General features: G+C 45.7%; 1 protein-coding gene across 4 annotated transcripts in view; it reads left to right on the top strand.

Moving 5' to 3' along the window:
* Positions 1 to 20,807, top strand: part of Sema5a (semaphorin 5A) — a 567,085-nt gene that overhangs the window by 150,369 nt on the left and 395,909 nt on the right. For 2 of the 4 annotated variants that reach the window (XM_045139343.1, XM_045139344.1), the window contains exon 2: positions 1,909 to 2,006. The exons of 1 other annotated variant lie outside the window; for it this stretch is intronic. The gene's annotated coding sequence lies outside the window, so the exon portion shown is untranslated. Of the gene's footprint in view, positions 1 to 1,908; positions 2,007 to 2,037; positions 2,057 to 20,807 lie in introns of those variants that run through there. One more of the 4 variants, XM_045139345.1, reaches the window with a different exon arrangement.

Genomic DNA, 20,807 nt, shown 5'->3' with positions numbered 1-20,807 from the left:
CACGGGCCTTCGAAGACTCAGCCGGAGACTTTGGAGCTGGCCGTGGGAATCTTCATGGTGGGCGCTTCCAAAGCCGCTGCCTTGGGTCACCTCCTGGCTTCTCATGAATTCGCCAGAGGCCCTTCCTGGAAGCCAGAAGACCCCCTCCTAACCCCCCCTGGTCATTTTGTCACCTTTCTCACTTAGCTGTGGCCTCAGAGCCCCAGGGCTTCTGAGGGAATTTCAGCAGATGACATTTTGTAAGTTTCTGGCTGCCGTCCTCTGGAATGTTCTATGGAGGCTGATGGATTTCGAGTTATTACTGATTTGAGCCCGGTGAAATGCTGCCAGAAAATCCCTTCTTCCTGTTGCTTCCGCATCACTCTCGCTGCTCCGAGTGTGCGTGTGTGTGTGTGCGTGTGTGCGTGTGTGTGTGTGTGTGTGTGTGTGTGGGTGTTGGTGGGTGTGCATCCGGGTGGAGGGGCATGCCCACGGCCAGAAGCCCCTTAGTGGGAAGAGAAAAAGGACAAAACCCAGTGGACGAGGAACCCAAGGGAAAGGGCCCAAGCCCAGATGTGCAGTGTTGGAAGGGACAGGCATTGTCCACTGATAACGGACACGTTTCGCGCATGGGTTAATAATAACTGAGAAGTCCCCTGTTCTTCAGGCTCTTAAGCACTTTAACATTCAGTGAGGGGGGATCCAATAAGTTTTATTTTGGTGGGAGGGGCACATTGGTTATCGTAAGTTTTTATGTTTTGTAATAATTCTTCTAATACAGCGCCTCATAATTATGCTATGAACAATGCAAGTGTGACAATTTTGATTCAAATTTGGGTGTGCTTAATTCTATTCCTGCTGCCTGAATTTCTTTTTTGTTTTTGTTTCTGAAGGTAGGGTCTCACTCTAGCCCAGGCTGACCTGGAATTCACTATGGAGTCTCAGGGTGGCCTCGAACTCACGGCAATCCTCCTACCTCTGCCTTCCCGAGCGCTGGGATTAAAGGTGTGCGCCACCACACCCAGCCCCATTGCTACATTTTGTTTTGTGTGTTGGTTTTTCAAGGTAGGGTCTCACTCTAGACCAGGCTGACCTGGAATTCACTATGTAATCTCAGGGTGGCCTCGAACTCACGGCGATCCTCCTACCTCTGCCTCCCGAGCGCTGGGTTTAAAGGCGAGTGCCACCATACCCAATAAAATAATTTCTTTATTTCACTTTACATACTGTTTAAAAATGCATGTAAGGGATCACCAGAATGTGCATATTTTTATTTTCACATCGCTTAATGTAATGACAGTGTGATTGAAAAAAATAAATTAGTCCTTTTGGATACTTCATTACATTTCTTTCCATACATTGAACACCAACCATGTTTGTATTTCTCCTTTTCTAAAGAAAAAGAAAAAAAAAAAAAACACCCTTGGTAGATATACTACTGATTTTGTTTTCTCACAGTGGAGATCACCAAGCCATCCCTTGTGTCACTGGGTACAAAGTCCTGAATTGCTGAAGACACATTTACTGTTTGTATAGGATGCTGATGGAACCTCCTAGAACAGATGAGCATTGACTAGCGCCAATTTTAAAAAGACTTAATAAGGGCTGGAGAGATGGCTTAGCCGTTAAGCGCTTGCCTGTGAAGCCTAAGGACCCCGGTTCGAGGCTCGGCTCCCCAGGTCCCACGTTAGCCAGATGCACAAGGGGGCACACGCGTCTGGAGTTTGTTTGCAGAGGCTGGAAGCCCTGGCGCGCCCATTCTCTCTCTCTCCCTCTATCTGTCTTTCTCTCTGTGTCTGTCGCTCTCAAATAATAAATAAATAAAAAATGGACAAAAAAATATTAAAAAAAAGACTTAACAAGATCTCTTCTCTCTCTCTCTCTCTCTCTCTCTCTCTCTCTCTCTCTCTCTCTCTCTTTTTGTTGAAGGCTGGTGTGCGAGAATTGGGCCAGTGTGCCCATGTGGCTGTGGACTTTAGTGTGATTTGTGACTGAGAGGCACACGGCGCCCACCCCATCTCTCCCTGGTAAGTGAGACATCAGCAGCGGCGAAACCAAGAATGTCACCGATTGACAGGTATTTTTCTGTGTCAAATGGCAGTGTGTGAGGAAACTATTAGGAAGAGAATTCTTTAAGGGAAAGCTGTTGGCAATGACCTCCCGTGGAGTCACTAAGGAACCTCAAAGGCCAGGCAGGGGAACGAGTGAGTCACAGTGTCTCCCGGCCACACTGTGATTTGCCTGTTGGTTTCAGGTTTGGCCTGTCCTGAAGTTATTTTTGTGCTCGGCCCTGTTTTGGGCTTGTGGTGCCCACCACTGTCATTTTAGCTTCCTGCCAAAATACTCTGTGGTGTCCCGGTACCTTCTGATTGGCCCACAGGCCAGGTGATGTGTTCAGGGAATCTGCCCGGTCCACGGTCTAATTACTGCCTCTGTTCTTCTTGCCCTTGCTCAGCGCAGGGCTGTGTACCACAATGTCAGTGTTCAGCCTCCACCTGTCAATCTTGCTGGCTAAGCTTTCCACAAACCTGTCAAGATGTCCAGCATTCATCCTGTGCCCGCCTTCAGCGGGTCAGTCCCTGGGGTATCTTCGCCCTGGGTCGTGGCGAGTGATCATAGGGACTGGGAACGGGAGATGGATGGATGAGATCTCACAGGGCGCACGCTCCATGGTGTGATAGAGGAAGAGGTAGAGAAACGGAAAGGGGCAATGTCTCACTGCAGACGCTAATCATTGCAAAGCGACAAGGTCTCGTTGCAGGTGGTGGTTTGATTCAGGTATCCCACAGAAACTTTAAGTGTTTGGAATACCATGTCCCCCGCTGATGACAATTTGGGAATTAAAGCCTCCCGGAGGCAGTGTATTGTTGAGGGTGGGTTTATGGGTGTTTTAACCAGCTTCCCCTTGCCAGGGTTTGGGCACACTCTCCTGTTGCTGTTGTCCACCTGATGTTGGCCAGGGGGTGATGTCCACCCTCTGCTCATGCCATCGTTTTCCCCTGCCATCGTGGAGCTTCCCCCTCGAGTCTGTGACCCAAAATAAGCCCTTTTATCCCCACAAGCTGTTCCTGGCTAGGCAGTGCAAACCTGGCTTTAACATTGCATATAGTAGTCATTGAAAAGATGCTGGTTTCTTTTTATTTAAAATATATTTTATTTATTTGAGAGAAAGAACGAGTCAGAGGGAGGTTGGGGAGGAAGAGAATGAGTTGGAGAGGGAGAGAATGGGTGCGTCAGAGCCCCCAGCACTGTGAATGAACTCCAGACACGTGCGCCTCCTTGTGCATCTGGCTCACGTGGGTCCTGGGGAATCGAACCAGGATCCTTTAGCTTTGCAGGCAAGCACCTTAACCGCTAAGCCATCTCTCCAGCTCCAAGGTACTGGTTTCCTAAATGAGTTCTTTCCCTAACTGAGTGTCATTGTGGGTAAATTCAGTTTACACAGCACCTTACTAATGCTATGCAGAGGGACTTTCTGTGAATTGCTGACTGTAGCAGCTCCGGTATTTTGTTGCTGGGCCCCTTGTCCTTGTTCCGGATGGTTGGACCTGGAGATAAAGAGGAGCACATGGCTGATCCTGTCCTTGCATTTCCCAGGACGAGCTGAAGATGGACATTTTGGGGTCAGTCTGCACTGAATCAGGTTCTCATGGTGTCCAAAGTACAGTTTATCCAGGCATCTGCTGGGGTCTCAGCCTCTTTTTTTATTTGTTTGTTTTTTTGTTTTTTTCGAGGTAGGGTCTCACTCTAGCTCAGGCTGACCTGGAATTCACCCTGTATTCACAGGCTGGCCTTGAACTCACGGCGATCCTCCTACCTCTGCCTCCCGAGTGCTGGGATTAAAGGCGTGCACCACCACACCTGGCGCAGCCTCTCTTTTATGGACAGAACCCAGAGCACGAACACTGGGAAGAGCTACGGACAGCCCCCCTGAGCCTGTGTTGACTTGACTTTCATGTTGAATGTGCTGACCACCATAGGAAAGTGTATCAGTTGTGTTCCAGGCCCTGTGCCCAGTGAGGGACGCCCAACTGCCCACTTTGGAGTCAGGCGCTATTGTGAGCTGTATTTAAAGACAATGGATGGGCTGGAGAGATGGCTTAGTGGTTAAGCGCTTGCCTGTGAAGCCTAAGGACCCCGGTTCGAGGCTCGGTTCCCCAGGTCCCACGTTAGCCAGATGCACAAGGGGGTGCACGCGTCTGCAGTTCGTTTGCAGTGGCTGGAGGACCTGGCGCGCCCATTCACTGTCTCTCTCTCTCTCTCTCTCTCTCTCTCTCTCTCTCTCTCTCTCTCTGTCTGCTCTGAAATAAATAAATAAAATAAAAATAAACAAAATGATTTAAAAAAAATAAAGACAATGCCTCCAGCCACGGCAAACGAACACCAGACGTGTGCGCCCCTTGTGCATCTGGCTCACGTGGGTTCTGGGGAATCGAGCCTCGAACCGGGATCCTTAGGCTTCACAGGCAAGCGCTTAACCGCTAAGCCATCTCTCCAGCCCTATTTTTTTTTTGGCAATGCTTAAAGATCTCATCATACACTGGACAAGAGTATGTCCGTGGCCACTACATCCATTAACAAAATGTAGCTTTCGTGCAAGTATTTTCAGTTGTAAACCAATTTTAATTAAATCTGCCATACCTGAAAATATCTGGGGTCATAAGCGTGAATTCCGTTGCCTGACATAGTTTTCAGCCTCAGAAAACATTGGTCTAAGTTTTGTTATCTAAACTACAGTTTTGCTCAAAGTGTGACCCAAGAAACATCATTCTCTTAGGGATTCGGTAATCCAGCACGTGTAATTGATTTACAAAATAAGTTCAGGTGTTAACATTTCTCCATTTGGTGTTGATGCATTTTCTAAAGGGACATTTACATCTGTTTTGTGCTTCGTAAGTACTGCTATTTACAAGCAGAGATCAAGGTGTAATTATTTTGGGTTGTCAAGTAACCATGTTGAACTAATTGTTCTAGTATCAAAAGGAGTTTTATTAAGAGTCAAGTTTGAACAAGATTTATATATATATATAAATATGTATATATATATATATATGTATGTGTATATGTATGTATGTGTGTGTGTGTGTAAGACACACACACACACACACACACACACACACACACATATATTACTAGTTTTTGGTTTTTTGATGTAGGGTCTCACTCTAGCCCAGGCTGACCTGGAATTTACTCTGTTTTCTCAGAGTGGCCTCGAACTCATGGCAATCCTCCTACCTCTGCCTCCCGAGTGTTGGGATTAAAGGCGTGTGCCACCACGCCCGGAAAGATTGATATGTTTTTAAAATATTTTTATTTATTTATGAGAGAGAGAGAAAGACAGAAAGAGAGAGAGAGAATGGGCGCAACAGGGCTTCTGGCCACTACGAACTCCAGACACATATGCCACCTTGTGCATCTGGCTTCCGTGGGTCTTTAACTGTTAAGCCATCTCTCCAGCTCATGGCTATATGGTCTTCCCCATACATCCTAGGATACATGCGTTTTATGTGTCTGTGATTTTCATTTTTTTTTTTTTTTTTCTTTTTCAAGGTAGGGTCTCACTCTAGCCCAGGCTGACCTGGAATTCACTATGGAGTCTCAGGGTGGCCTTGAACTCATGGCAATCCTCCTACCTCTGCCTCCCAAGTGCTGGGATTAAAGGCGTGCGCCACCATGCCCGGCGATTTTCATTTTTTTAAAGATTTATTTATTTATTTATTTATTAGAGACTGGGGGAGAGAGAGAGAGAGAATGAATGTGCCAGGGCCTCTAACCACTGCAGATGAACTCTAGAGGCATGTGCCCCCTTGTGCATCTGGTTTACGTGGGTCCTGGGGAATTGAACCTGGGCCCTTTGGCTTTGCAGGCAAACGCCTTAACCGATAAGCCATCCCTCCAGCCCAGATCTTCATTTTTATTCTTATGAAAAGGTGCTCTAACACATCAAGGTATATTTGATTCTTTATCACTTTAAAAGATGGGCGAATACAATTCAAAGGATGCTATCTTTTCAATGAACACTATGTTGATTTGAAATAACATTAGACATGAAATGTCTTTTGGTCATAACAGGAATACTTCCTCATACAATTACAAATTAGAAATAGATCCCATTTTAGTGCATAAGTACTATTCTATCTGTAAAGATCCTATGATATAATTTGTTTCTTCTCTTTTGCTGAATATATTTGTTGTGTCCAGTTAGCAAAAATTATAGCCTAGGCTGACTTCTTCTTCCAGCATTTGCCAGGTGACATAATTTGAGAGAGTATATATTTGGCACAGAAAGGAATGCTTTATAAGCAAAACCAGAGATTACCAAAACTCTCTGAATTGACAGTTAATTCTCTTGGGCAGGATAACTTGAGTTGGTTTACTACTTCAAAATTAGAGTCTTCATTGTTTATTTTGAGCGAGAGAGAGAGAGAAAGAGAGAGACTTGGTGTGCCAGGGCCTCAGCCACTTCAATCAAACTACAGACGCTTGTGCCACCTAGTGGGCATGTGCAACCTTGCGCTTGCTTCACCTTTGTGTATCTGGTTTACATGGGATCTGGAGAGTTGAACATGGGTCCTTAGGCTTCACAGGCAAGTGCCTTAAATGCTAAGCCATCTCTTCAGCCCAAAATAAGACTTTTAATGACTGTCCGCTGGCTTTGTAAAGTGTCATTGATATTTATATTTCATAAATAGTATGCTATTGACCTTCTTTTGATGCAAACATCATTCCCACAAACAATAATCATTAAATTGTGTGAGTATGGAATACATTATTTTTATGTATTTTACTCTTCTTTGATTTGGTTGAGATTATTTAAGTAGTAATTTGCCCCTGTGCTAAGAAAGGGGCAGACGCAATCACATTTTCATTATTAACACTCAAGTTTTGTGAACAAATTTTAGGGACAGATTTCATGATATTAACTCCATTTCATTGCTTAATTCTTTATTATCTAACTCTTTGGTAATGTTAGAATTGTTTTTATCCCAATTTTCATTAGCTTTATTATTTTAAATCTGAAGTTTATTTAAGAGTGTCAACTCTTTCCTTATTATTTTCAGTCATTGCTTAGAAATAAACCTTTTTTTTTTTTTTTTAACTTTACTCTCATCCTGTTAAAAATGTTCAACTTTTTGCTTCAAGGGACAGTTGTTTAAAAATAGACAATGCAAGGGCTGGAGAGATGGCTTGGTGGTTAAATGCTTGCCTGTGGGCCCCGGATCAAGGCTCGATTCCCCAGGACCCATGTTAGCCAGATGCACAAGGGGGCGCATGCATCTAGAGTTCCTTTGCAGTGGCTAGAAGCCCTGGTGTGCCCATTCTCTCTCTCTCTCTCTCTCTCTACCTCTTTTTCTCTGTCACTCTCAAATAAATAAATAAAAATAAACAGAAAAAAATTTTAAAAATGGACAATCCAGGCAAGTGTTGTGGCGTACACCTTTAATCCCAACATTCACTGGGAGCGGTGGAAGAAGTGAGGGGATTACTGTGGGTTTGAGGCCAGCCTGAGACTACAGAGTGAGTTCCAGATCAGCCTGGGCTAGAGTAAGACCCTACCTCAAAACAACAGCTACAACAATAACAGCAACAACAACAAAAAAAAACAAAAAAAAAAAATACTCCCTTTTTATATTGTTCTGTTTTAAAACTTTTTTTTTTTTTTCAAGGTAGGGTCTCACTCTGATCCAGGCTGACCTGGAATTCACTATGGAGTCTCAGGGTGGCCTTGAACTCACGGCGATCCTCCTACCTCTGCCTCCCGGGTGCTGGGATTAAAGGCGTGCGCCACCACGCCCGGCCCTGTTTTAAAATTTTTTGCCTTGCTTCTTCATTAATAGAAACATCCAACTTTTGTGTACTAAAGATCTATAGACAATCAAAACGTTTCTATGAATAGACTAGATCCACTGTACTTCCTGTCCTCCTATAGCAGACAAACAACTGAAATTCTCTTATTATTTTGTAGTAGTTCTTTATTAGGGAAAGAGGAATTTCTGCCCTTTGGTGTGCCCACAACCATGCCCTACATATTTATAACTTTGAATATACACAGAGTGAAACATCAGTATTTTACATATTTATAAACGCTCACAAGTGTTATGTTAAATATTATTGTAGGGCTGGAGAGATGGCTTAGCGGTTAAGCGCTTGCCTGTGAAGCCTAAGGATCCCGGTTCGAGGCTCGGCTCCCCAGGTCCCACGTTAGCCAGATGCACAAGGGGGCGCACGCGTCTGGAGCTCGTTTGCAGAGGCTGGAAGCCCTGGCGCGCCCATTCTCTCTCTCTCCCTCTATCTGTCTTTCTCTCTATGTCTGTCTCTCTCAAATAAATAAATAAATAAAAATAATTGTAAAAGTTCTTATCTGATTCTTTTTTTGTGTGCACACATAGGTGGCGGGTGTGTGTGTTCATGTGTGTGAATGGGAGGGCATGCGTACCACGGCACACGTGTGACGGAGGTCTGAGAGCAACTGTGGAGTGTCTGTCTTTGCCTTCCACTGTGTTTGAAGCAGGCTGTGTTGTTTACCAGTGAGTCTGCCAGGCTAACTGCCCAGCGGCTTTCTGGGCAATTCTCTTCTCTCTTTCCTTCTGTCTCACCCTGGGTTCACTGGGATAGGGATGATAGTGTCTGGCTTTGCATGGGCTCCGGGGATTAGAAGTCGGGGACTCACGCTCTGAGGCGTGTTCCCCTTGTCTCGTCCTTGCACCTAACTTTTACTGGCGTTTGCTCCTATTGCTTATCATAGCACATAGAGAAGATCAGGGTAAGGCTGGCTGAATCTCAGCTGTTCAGCTGATGCCCTTATTTGCGCAGTCTTGAACACTTGTGTTACCAATATTAATTCATGATGTATGTAGGGATGGCTTCCTAAGTATCAGCCACACTTCCTGAAAGAGTGACCGTAAGTGGATCACTGCCCCAGACTTTATTCTTCTTGGTACTTTTATTTGTGTTTTTTTTTAAAATACTTTATTTATTTATGAGAGAGAGAAAGAGGCAGAGAGGCAGAGAGACAGAGAGAGAGAGAGAGAGAGAGAGAGAGAGAGAGAGAATGGGTGCGCCAGGGCCTCCAGCCACTGCAAACGAACTCCAGACGCGTGCGCCCCCTTGTGCATCTGTCTAACGTGGGTCCTGGGGAATCGAACCTGGGTCCTTTGGCTTTGCAGGCAAACACCTCAACCGCTAAGCCATCCCTCCATCCCCCACCCCCCACCTGGCACTTTTATTTCTTGCATACAGAAGGATGAAGGGGAGGGGTACAGATTTGGTAAGATAGGCCATGACAGTGTCACACCGTCCTGTCTCGTGACAGAGACTAAATGTCAAAACCAAATTGCTTCCTGTGTAATTGGCAGCTCCCTTTGGCATCCCTGCCCCAGCTGTGGCTTCCTTTTGTGATCTTTGCGATGTGCTTCTGTCTGTATCAGCTCAGCGGGAAGAGGGGCACATCCCTTCTTACACAGTGCTGAGTGACCACATTTCAGTCTGAAGATTTAGCTTGTCACTCTGGGTTAATGTCAGTCCTCATTATGCCTATCCTGTTGTCTCATCAGCCCAGCAGACAATCTCTGTGAGGTGATCCAGAAAGGCCTGTAGAGATCTCTGTTTGGCCACATTGCATCGTGCCCTGCCGTACCGAGTTCACTGGCTGGAAAAATTGTCTGTTCCCGTTATGCACGTTTACTATGCCCCCGGAATGCCCAATGCTGGCACCTGGGCCCCCTGGCCTCGCAACTCTGCTCTCTTCTGCTGGGGATTCTGGCCTTTCTCCCCTCTTGTTTAGATGAGTGTCTCCTGAGCCTGCTGTCCTGGGAATCACCAAACATTATGGTTCCTCTAAATATTTGGGAACCACAGATGCGTGTTGGGGTGCGCAGTCCATTTTCCCGTCCTGAGGGAAGGCCGACGCGTGGCAAGCTGGCGGTGGGCAGCAACTGCTTAGCCTCAAGCCTCACCCGCCCACACACGGGCCAGATGGGCATGGGTTAAGTTGCTGAGGTTGGAGAATTTTCATGTGCATGCAGAGATCACTGCCTCTCACTTGCGTCAGCTCCTTTGCCAGAACTTTTCCTAAAGGCATAAAAATAAAATAAAATAAAATAAAATAAAATAAAATAAAATAAAATAAAATAAAATAAAATAAAATAAAATAAAATAAAAATAGGAGGCTGGCGAGATGGCTCAGCAGTTCAGGCCTTGTTTACAAAGCCTGCCGGCCTGGGCTCAATTTCCCAGTACCCACATCAAGCCAGATGTGCAAAGTGTTGCGTGCATCAGGAGCAGGAAGAAATATTGGCATGCTCATAATGTGTCTGTCTACCTCACAAATAAATAAAAATATTTTTTAAAAAACTTTTTTCATATAGCCACGATTTACTAGGACCTATTATAAGAATATTGAAATATGAATAAAATTATGTCTTACATAAACTGTACTCAAATTCCATTTATCCTTAAAATATTTTGTACAGAATGTTGTTTTGAATTAATGAAAATAAATCACCTTTCTCCTCAATTGCAGATGACTGTGAAACTGAAAGAATATTTGGTAGTAGAAATGATTCTTTTTGTGGTTTTGTTTTGTTTTTTCGAGGTAGGGTCTCACTGTAGCCCAGGCTGGCCTGGAATTCACTATGGAGTCTCAGGGGGGCCTCGAACTCACGGTGATCCTCCTACCTCTGCCTCCCGGGTGCTGGGGTTAAAGGCATGCGCCACCACACCTGGCATAGAAATGATAAAAATAAAAATTTTGACCCTGTGTTTATATGCTTGGCTGTCACGGGTCTGGAGGGTTTGCTTGCATTGTCCCACATCAGAGCACGAGAAAGAAGGGCTTTTCCAATGCAGAACTCAACAGTTCACACGTATCCGTGACCTTCACGCAGCTTTCACGGGTCCAGGTCCCTCTCAGCCCCCCTGGGGCCCACAGAGCCATCCAAGTTACCTCCCTTCACCTGCATTTGCTTCAGGCCTGAGCACACATTGCTGGTGGGGAAAGCAAGGCAGAGAGGGGCCACAGTCGGAAAAATGGGTGGGAGATTCTGGGAGGCGACACCACGGTCATGCCGCACAGGCGTCACCACGAAGCTGTAGCTCCCGTGGCCCGGCGCTGACGTGGGCAGATCTAACTCCTTGGCCGTAGCTCAGATCTACATGTATGTCTGAGGTGTCTCAGCTACATGCACAGATAGCAAGCACGCATGTGTCCACCTGACATCATTTGAGAAACTGTCCTGTGGCTAGCCCAGAGGCCACATTCCATTTGAGAACTACTCTTTCTTTCTCTTTTAAAATTTCTTTTTGGTTTGTTTTTATTTATTTATTTGAAAGTGACAGAGAGAGAAAGAGGCAGAGAGAGAGAGAGAGATAGGGACAGAGGGAGAGAGAGAGAATGGGCACGCCAGGGCCTCCAGCCACTGCAAACGAACTCCAGACACATGCGCCCCTTGTGCATCTGGCTAACGTGGGTCCTGGGGAATCGAGTCTCGAACCAGCGTCATTAGGTTTCTCAGGCAAGTGCTTAACTGCTAAGCCATCTCTCCAGCCCTCTTTTTTTTTTTAATTATCAGTTTTTATTATCGACTCAGTGCTAACCTTTCCAATAATAACAGAAAAAAACGTCTTTTTCCTTGGTGCTTCTCCGCTTCCTGCGGCCCACCCTCACTGCTCCGGGTCTCCACCAAGCCTGCGTTGTGAAGGTCATGACCCTGTCATGTGTTGACCGTCCTCAGTTGGCCTCATACTTAGCAGTATTTGTCTCCTCCATCCCTGTTACCTTTTTGACTGACGTATTTTCTCCATCTTTTTTTTTTTTTTTAAGGTAGGGTCTCACTGTAGCCCAGGCTGACCTGGAATTCACTATGTAGTCTCAGGGTGGCCTCGAACTCATGGCGATCCTCCTACCTCTGCCTCCCGAGTGCTGGGATCAAAGGCATGTGCCATTATGCCCGGCCCCATCTATTTTTTTTTTAAGTTTATTTATTTGAGAGAAACAGACAGAGAAGAAGGCAGATAGAAAGAGAGAGAGAGGGGGGAGAGAGAGAGAGAGAGAGAGAGAGAATGGGTGCCAGGGTCTCCAGCCACTGTAAACGAACTCCAGACACATGCGCCCCCTTGTGCCTCTGCCTTATGTGGGTCTTGGGGAATCAAACCTGGGTCCTTCAGCTTTGCAGGCAAATGCCTTGGCCGCTAAGCCATTTCTCCAGCCCTCCTACCTGGTTTTAAATCGCCTTATTTCCCTGCTGTGAACCTGTAGTCATTCTATCTTATCCTTATCTCTCAGCCATTTGAGTCCTGTGTGGATCAGTACCTGGACCTCATATCTTCCCCATCAATCCTCACTACTTAGGAATTTTAGTTTCTCTCTCTCTCTCTCTTTTGTAGTTGCCTTCTCATTTCTAGGATAAAGCACCTGACCCAAAGTAGCTGATGGGAGGAAAGGATTTATTTTGGCTTACAGACATAACTTTGCTCGTGCCTCCCTAGACATTAAACTGCCTATGATTATAATTATCTATTTATTGTATGCTGGATGAATGAGCGATGGATTTTTTATTTTTAGATTTTCTAAACTGGGGCTGGAGAGATGGCTTAGCGGTTAAGCGCTTGCCTGTGAAGCCTAAGGACCCTGGTTCAAGGCTCGGTTCCCCAGGTCCCACGTTAGCCAGATGCACAAGGGGGCACACACATCTGGAGTTCGTTTGCAGAGGCTGGAAGCCCTGGCGCGCCCGTTCTCTCTCTCTCCCTCTGTCTTTCTCTCTGTGTCTGTTGCTCTCAAATTAAAAAAAAAAAAAAAAAAAAAAAAGATTTTCCAAACTGGATGGGTAAATTCCTGATTCGAGTTTGGCCACAGGGCCAGGATCTAGCGATTTGTGTGAAAGAACATTCTCTCCGAATCCTAAGTGGAGTTCCCCACATTCCCCAGCAAGAGGCTCTATTTGCTTGATCGCTGATTAGTAGCTCAAGGAGTCCTCTCCTCTGGGCCCTTCCCTTCCCTTCCCCTTCCCCTTCCCCTTCCCCTTCCCCTTCCCCTTCCCCTTCCCCTTCCCCTTCCCCCTTCCCCCTTCCCCCTTCCCCCTTCCCCCTTCCCCTTCCCCCTTCCCCCTTCCCACTTCTCCCCTTCCTCCTTCCCCCTTCCCCCTTCCCCTTCCCCCTTCCCCCTTCCCCCTTTTTTCCTTCCCCCTTCCCCCCTTCCCTTCCCCCTTCCCCCTTCCCCTTCCCTTCCCCTTCCCCCTTCCCCTTCCCTTCCCCTTCCCTTCCCCCTTCCCCCTTCCCCTTCCCCCTTCCCCTTCCCTTCCCCTTCCCCCTTCCCCTTCCCCTTCCCCCTTCCCCTTCCCCCTTCCCCTTCCCTTCCCCTTCCCTTCCCCTTCCCTTCCCCTTCCCCTTCCCTTCCCCTTCCCTTCCCCTTCCCTTCCCCTTCCCTTCCCCTTCCCTTCCCCTTCCCCTCCCCTTCCCCTCCCCTTCCCCTCCCCTTCCCCTCCCCTTCCCCTCCCCTTCCCCTCCCCTTCCCCTCCCCTTCCCCTCCCCTTCCCCTCCCCTCCCCTCCCCTCCCCTCCCCTCCCTTCTCCTTCCCTTCTTCCTGCCATTTAACATTTTGTAAATCCAGCGCTTGGACAACTCTCGGCCTTCAGCCAGGATCTTGTTAGTATCATCTTCAAGGAGGATGTCTTATTAAATATAAAAATAGCACAGTATGGAATGTCTGCCGGTTCACAGGGCGAGCCGGGCTCACGACACGGAATTGCAGTTACACGGAGACACGGGTCCAGAGGGCATCACCGACGTGTGTGAAAACGGGCTGCGAACCGGCGCAGTCCTGTGTGCGTTGGACCGGTAGGATCTAAGTGGACGCATGAAGCATGATCATTAATGGGCGCTAGGTAGTTTCTTAGAACAACATGACAGCTATGTGTATCAGAAGAAACACTTATCGTTTTAAATACATACGAACAAGTGGATGTTCTCCAGAGATAGCAGTGCCGTTGGGGTGTAGGAAGGGCAGGAGGCAGTACACGTGACTGAAACCGGGTAATAAAACTCAGATAGATCATGGAAAATGCTAATAAAAAATTAAAAAAAACCCTCAGGTAAGTAGCTGGGTTATGAATTTTTTTTTGTTTTTTTTTGTTTTTGTTTTTTGATGTAGGGTCTCACTCTAGCTCAGGCTGATCTGGAATTCACTATGTAGTCTCAGGGTGGCCTCGAACGAACTCATGGCGATCTTCCTACCTTTGCCTCCCGAGTGCTGGGATTAAAGGCGTGCCCCACCATGCCCGGCTTGCATTATGAAGTCTTGGCAAATTACTTGCTAGGCTGCTACAGGATCTGCTTACAGGAGGATCCGAGTTAGGGAGCCCCTTAAAAATTTTTATTTTTGTTTTATGTTTATTGATTTATTTGAAAGTAACAGACTGAGAAAGAGTCAGAGAGAGAGAGAGAATCAGCGTGCCAGGGCCTCCAGCCACTGCAAACGAACTCCAGACACGTGCGCCCCCTTGTGCATCTGGCTAACGTGAGTCCTGGGGAATCAAGCCTCGAATCGGGGTCCTTAGGCGTCACAGGCAAGCACTTAACTGCTAAGCTATCTCTCCAGTCCAGGGAGTCCCTTTTAAATAAGTGCTGCCCACTGACCTTGGCCCACATACACACGTGTGAGCATGTGTGTGCACGCACACACAATCAGCACTTGGACTGCCGCCTACCTCCCTGATCAGCCAGCCTTGGGCACACACACCCGTTGTGTTTACAGCTGTGAGATGCGAGAATGTGGCTGAGCCCACAGTGGGCAGCGGGCAAGAAAGGAGGGTGTTCGAAAGACGGAGCATTTTCTTCATTAGTGCTCATCAGACGTGTTAGTGATGTCATCACTGAGCTGCCCATATGTGAAGGGGACAGTCCTGGTTTTGTGGTGTTTTTGTTTGTTTGTTTGTTTGTTTTAGGCTGGGTCTCTCCATGGAGCCCAGGCTGGGCTTCATCTTGGGGAGATCCTCCTATCTTAACTCCCTTGATTGTGTAGATAACCACCTTGTGCCACCATGCCCGGCGCTATTTTTTTTAAATATTTTGTTTCTGTTTATTAGCTTATTTGACAGAGAGAGAGGGAGAGAGAAACAGAGAGAGAGAGAGAGAGAGAGAGAGAGAGAGAGAGAGAGGGAGAGAATGGGCACGCCAGGGCCTCCAGCCACTGCAAACGAACTCCAGACACGTGCGCCCCCTTGTGCATCTGGCTAACGTGGGTCCTGGGGAATCGAACCTGGGTCCTTTGGCTTTGTAGCCAAATGCCATAACCACTAAGCTATCCCTCCAGCCCCGCCTGGAATTTTCTCCTTCTAAGCAACACAAATTTGATATCTAAAAACTTTATCATTGTACTGTCATGCTCTCTGAGTTGATTTCATTTCTCTGTGCCTTTTTGTTGTACGTATTGTATTATATTCTTTTAAGATCATGCTGAACTCCTGGTTTAAAAAAATCTCATTACTGGACTGGAGAGATAGCTTAGTGGTTAATCGCTTGCCTGTGAAGCCTAAGGATCCTGGTTCGAGGCTTCATTCCCCAGGACGTTAGCCAGATGCACAAGGGGGCGCACGTGTCTGGAGTTCGTTTGCAGTGGCTGGAGGCCCTGGTGCGCCCATTCTCTTTCTCTCTCTCTCTGCCTCTTTCTCTCTCTGTGTCACTCTCAAATAAATAAATTAAAATAAACAAAAAAAAAAATATCATTACTCCAAGCACATAGAATGAGGAAGACTCCAGGGTCACCTTTAACCTGCTTCATGTAGAAATCACCAAATGGCTTCTTACAATGTAACAAAAACAATTCAAAAACAATAGAAACAACTAGGACATTCTAATAGTTCATCATCTGGGACATTTTTATAAAATACTGAATGTAACTTATTCATAATAATAGCTTGAATCATTTATGAAGTACTTGCATCCTGGTATGACTGACTGTCTTACATATATATTGTTGCGTCTTCTCAAACCATCATATGAAGCTCATCCGACTGTTATCCCCTGTTGATAGATGAAGGGACCGGGATGTACTGATGCTATGAAACTCACAAAGGTCATACGAAAGCTATTTGGATGGCTGAGCCCAGTAGATAATGCTTAACTTCTTAATTTAATATGCATCTCTGTCCCTTTAGACTCACCAAGAAAACTCCAGTGAAAGATTTTGGGGAAGAAACTATTAAGCCTACCCATTTTAAATATTATTGCTAAGTAAGTTAGCTACAAGTTTCTGCAAATAAAATCTTTGTTTTTAAACTAAAAAAAAAAATAATAATAAAAGGGCTGGAGAGATGGCTTAGCACTTGCCTGTGAAGCCTAAGGACCCGGTTCGATTCTGCAGGTCCCACATAAGGTAGATGCACAAGGTGACGCATACATCTAGAATTCGTTTGTAGTGCCCACAGGCTTGGCATGTCCATTCTCTCTCTCTTTCTTTCTCTCTCCCTCTCTCTCTGCCTCAAAAATAAATAGATATATATATATTTTAAAATCTTTGTTTTATTTTTTTGATCTGGCAAGCATTTTGAGGGCTAGAACCAACCCTTACTGTGTAATTTTCTTGCAGAAAACACATAATTGGTGGTTGATTTTAAACGAAAACCCTGGTTGCACTTTTGTGTAAACAAGTGAGAGCTGTGACCCATCGCTTCTGGGACATGGACGTCATCCAAGGCTAGCAGGCATCCCAATTAAAGTATGATTGGAAATCATGTTTCTGTTAATGGCGTAACCACTACCCATTTTCCTTGAAAACTGCAGGCAAATGCTGAGCAGAGAATGCCATAATAATGTGCATTCGCCCTCTTTGAACGTATCTTGCAAGAGTCTGTTTTCAACATTGGGGATACAGTGGTCAGCAGCTCTGGTAAGATCATACCCTGGTAAATGCCAAGCAAAGAGTTCAGATGGCCTCACACGTTAGAGTCTGAATAAGAGGCAACTTTGGACCGCTTTGTACATTATGAGGAAGGAGGTCATTGGCTGAACTGAGACCAAAAAGGGAACAAGAGCTATTGTTTGGAGGGCTCTGTAAGTCAGAACATGAAACTTATGGGGTTACTATGGCTTTGAGAAGCTTTTGGAGAAGAAGTGGTCGGAAAATATTTGCTGCTTTTTTCAATTTATCTGAATTGTTATAGTGATATTGGAGCAATGGATTGTAGGGTAATAAGAGGCAAGACCCGATTGAGGCCTACCACAGGTGGCTAGGAAGATTTCCTGGGACATAGCTGAGTGTTTTGGTGGGTATTGAAGGAAGTTGGTATGGTTGGCACTTTTTAAAAAAAATTTTTGTTTATTTTTATTTATTTATTTGAGAGAGACAGACAGAGAGGGAAAGGGTGGGGGGTGGAGAGAGAATGAGCACACCAGGGCCTCCAGCCACTGCAAATGAGCTCCAGACGTGTGCGCCCCCTTGTGCATCTGACTAACGTGGGTCCTGGGGAATCGAGCCTCGAACCAGGGTCCTTAGGCTTCACAGGCAAGTACTTAACTGCTAAGCCATCTCTCCAGCCCAGGTTGGCACTTTTGAAGGTAGAGTCTTTGGTCTTCTGACTGGGTATTGAGAGAGGGGGGAAGATAAATGAAGGACGGGATGTGAGTTCTGAATTTCAACGAGTAGCTGGTGGTCCGTTTGATGATATAGATAAGTCCTGGGAAGGGGGAAGGGATGGAAAGGACAACAGACATTCTCCTGGATCCTTGATAACTTTCTGTTCAAGGCTTTCACTTCCCATACTGGTAGAGAAGAGAGTGCATGTGAGTCTGGGATATCGGGGAATAATTGGAAATGGTTAGGGTGTTGGCATCTGTTGGAAGCTCTTCATAACATCTGTTTCGACTTCCTTTTGATTGGATGCCTCAGAAGTATTCTCAACAGTGACAAAATCCAGAGAGTAGTTCTTCTCTTGAGAGATTCCCTTCAACGTCTTAGCAGTGAAGTTCTCCTCTGTTGAAAGCCGACATACCATTCCATTTGTAGGAACTGAGCTGACTCTACGATGGAGTACTTGAAGGGTTTCTTCCGAATGTGTTTTGCTTCCTATGTTCATTTTTTGTTCATTTATTTATTTGAGTGAGAGAGAGAGAGAGAGAGAGAGAGAGAGAGAGTGAGTGAGAATGGGCGTGCCAGGGCCTCCAGCCACTGCTATCGAACTCCAGATGCGAGCGCCCCCTTATGCATCTGGCTAATGTGGGTCCTGGGGAATCGAGCCTCGAACCGTGGTCCTTAGGCTTCACAGGCAAGCACTTAACTGCTACGTCATCTCTCCAGCCCCCTCTGTTCGTTTTTTTTTTTTTTTTTTTTTTGTACCAATTAGCAGTTCATGGTCCTGTGTTCTCCAGCGCAGTCTCTTTCCCACGGGGTCTTGGGAAGCACGGGGAACAGTAAGACCTGCGTTTTCATGATCTTTTTAGTTTTCCTTGTCACCAAATGGTTACTTTCTGACACTAACAACTTGCCCTACTGTTTTCTTGCTGCATAGTGTTTTTTTTTAATTTGCTCAATTTCTTTTTTTTTAAAATTTTTATTTATGTGAAAGTGACTAAGAGAGAAAGAGGCAGTGAGAGAAGAGAGAGAATGGGCGCGCCAGGGCCTCCAGCCACTGCAAACGAACTCCAGACGCGTGCGCCCCCTTGTGCATCTGGCTAACTTGGGTCCTGGAGAATCGAGCCTCGAACCTGGGTCCTTAGGCTTCACAGGCAAGCGCTTAATCGCTAAGCCATCTCTCCAGCCCCATATTTGTTCCGTTTCTTTCATGGGACCTTGGGGTGGTGAAAGCTCAGCGTCTGGAGAGGCCCATTGACTCTTTTTGTCAATACAGTCTGTGGCCCCGGGTGGGTTCTGGCCGCAGACAAGTTGCTGACTTCCTGAGCCTGTGAGCATTTTCAGTGGAACGGGTCACATCCTCTTCCCCAAACTGTTAATGAGATGCCACACTTCATAATACGCCCAAGAGAGCCGGGGCTTGATTCCTTGTCAAGATTTTAGTTCACCCTGCTTGCCCGGTTGACACCTCTGTTTAAGAGAACCAGTCGTATGAAGCGAAGTCACCTGAGTCTTGTTAATAGTGTAGAACATTAATTTTTCTATCTAAAGAAAAATGCGTTTCATTCCCTATATTCATGTAAAGCCTATGGTGAAATCCGTCTTGGTGCTGTCCACTGAGATTCTCTGGGGCACATGCCTTTAATAATATAATTTTTTTTTTAAAAAGGTGTGGGGAGGGGTATCCCACATTATGAGAAAATATTGGTTAGGAGCTCTCAGAATCCACACCGACCGAGGATTTAGGCAAAAGGATGAGGCTAATTTGTATGGTATAGTGGTGAGTTATGTCTTCAGGAAGTGGTCCTGGGGAAACTGGATATTTATATATTCACAAAAATGAAACCATAGCCCTATCTCTATACAGCTAACAAAAGTCAATGCAAAATGAATCAAAGACCTGAAATATGGGGAAAGTGCTAGAAGATAATATAGAAGAATCAACTTGAGTTGTGAATGTAAGCGGTGATTTTTTTTTCCCCTGTAAGACCCCAAATGTAAAGGCAGCCCAAACAAAATTAGACAAATCTGATTCCATCAAATTATAATGCTTTTTGCCCAGCCAAGGAAACAACTTGGAAAGCGAAGGAGTGCAGAATATTTTCAAAGTATTCATTTGACAAGGAATCAATATTCAGAGTGTATAATGGGTGGGGGAAAAAAGCCCTCAAGAAAACCAGAAAATCTGATTAATATAAAACTCAGCAAGCTGCAGAAATAGATGTTTGTCAAAAGGAGATAAACAAGCTGGTCGTGGTGGTGCATGCCTTTAATCCCAGCACTCAGGAGGCAGAGGTAGGAGGATCACCATTAGTTCGAGGCCACCCTGAGACTACATAGTGAGTTCCAGGTCAGCTTGGACTAGAGTGAGACCCTACCTCAAAAAAAAAAAAAAAAAAAAAAAAAAAGAGAGAGAAAGAGAGACAGATAAACAAATGGACAATAGGTATAACAAAAAGTGTTCAACATGGGGCTGGAGAGATGGCTTAATGGTTAAGGCGCTGCCTGCAAAGCCAAAGGATCCAGGTTCGACACCCCAGGACTCATGTAAGCCAGATGCACAAGGCGGCGCACACACATGGAATTTCGTTGCAGTGGCTGCAGGCTCTGGTGCGCCCATTTTCTCTCTCTCTCTTTCTCTTTCTCTCTCTCTGCCTAGTTCTGTATCTCTCCCTCTCTCAAATAAATAAATAAAAATAAAATACTTTTTTAAAATAAAAGTGCTCAACATCCTCAATTAGGAAAATGGAAATTAAAATCATATCAGAATGATATGGTCAAGAAGTGATGGCAAGGGTTTGTAGTGGACAGGCTCCTACATACTTTCGGTGTGTGAATTAGTAAATTTATCTAGCCATTGCGGGGATTAGCATGTCTCTGAAAGTTGCAGTACAAGGTGACCCAGCACTCTCATGCGGTGATATCTCTCCAAAATAGCTATAAAAGAAATAGCTACATGCCCATATTTATTGAAGCACTCACTATTTATGGCAATAAGATATGGAATCTGGCATGTCAGTGGCACATAAATAGATTGAAAAATGTAGCATAGGGATGAAGAGATGGCTTAGCAGTTAAGATGTTTGACTGAGAAGCCAAAGGACCCAGGTTCGATTCCCCAGGACCCACGTAAGCCAGATGCACAAGGGGGCACATGCATCTCGAGTTTGTTTGCGGTGGCCACAGGCCCTGGCATGCCCATCCTCTCTCTGTCTCTCTCTCTTCTCTCTCTCTCTCTCTCTCTCTCTTTCTCTTCTTTCTCTTG

The sequence above is a fragment of the Jaculus jaculus genome, chromosome 21 (assembly GCF_020740685.1).
Source record: "Jaculus jaculus isolate mJacJac1 chromosome 21, mJacJac1.mat.Y.cur, whole genome shotgun sequence".
Lineage (NCBI taxonomy): Eukaryota > Metazoa > Chordata > Mammalia > Rodentia > Dipodidae > Jaculus > Jaculus jaculus.
The sequence above is the reverse complement of the archived record's forward strand: the minus strand, read 5'-3'. Positions and strand labels throughout refer to the sequence as shown.